Source organism: Arachis ipaensis, chromosome B03, assembly GCF_000816755.2.
Source record: "Arachis ipaensis cultivar K30076 chromosome B03, Araip1.1, whole genome shotgun sequence".
In the NCBI taxonomy this organism is placed as follows: Eukaryota; Viridiplantae; Streptophyta; class Magnoliopsida; order Fabales; family Fabaceae; genus Arachis; species Arachis ipaensis.
The window spans coordinates 5,995,060-5,995,973 of NC_029787.2; positions in this window are offsets into that span (position 1 = coordinate 5,995,060).

The following is a 914-nucleotide window of genomic DNA, read 5'->3' on the forward strand; positions in this document are numbered from 1 at the left end:
CAGAGCAGCTTTACTCCGCCGTCACTCTTCCCTGCCGTCACCTCCTCCTTCTTCCTTTCCTTTCTTCTCCTTCTATTCCTCTCTTCTCTCGTTCTCTCTCTCATCTCCTCGTTTTGTCTCTCTCTCTAGTTACGACACAATGACGACAGCAACGGCGGCGGCCGCACTCTTTTCCGCTGTCACCTCCCTTTTCTTCCTTTCCTTTTCTTTCTTCTTCCCCTCTGTTTCTCTCTTCTTTCGTTTGTCTTTTGCTTTTTTTTTTTCTATTTTAGGTAGTGATAAGGGGTGGGGTGGGGTGATTTTTTTTAATATTTTTTATTTTTATTTAAAGGATAAAATTGTCCAAAAAATTTTGTTTATGAATAAAAAGATGATTTTAAAATATTTTGTAACGTTAAGGATGATTTTAATAACAAAAAAATATCGAAGACGAATTTGATTTTTACCCCAAACCTTAGGGACGAAAACAGTTATTAACCCTAATATTTAAATTACTTTAACAATAAACTTATAAAATATTTAAAATAACAGATTTCTCTTCACAATGATATATAAAATTTCTGAAAAAAAAAATTACATTATGTCTTTCAAGAAAAAAAATTATATTAAGTTATCAACTTATTTTGCTAAGCTGAAAATTAAACAGCTGTTTTTTAATAGAAGAGAGTAGCTTGACTTGCTTCTACAGCTTTTTCAAGATTCCAGTTTTCAACCGTACCATACCCTTAAATTTTCTCAGCAATGTTATTTTGACAAAAATAAACTAAATAAATAAATTTGTTCAAATATATATTTCACAATAATATGCCTGGTGTAAATCTGTCCACTAAAAAATATCTTCAAGATATGAATCTCGCTCATTCTCTCTTTTTTTTTTAATTTATTTAATTTTACACAAAAATTTTTCAAATAAT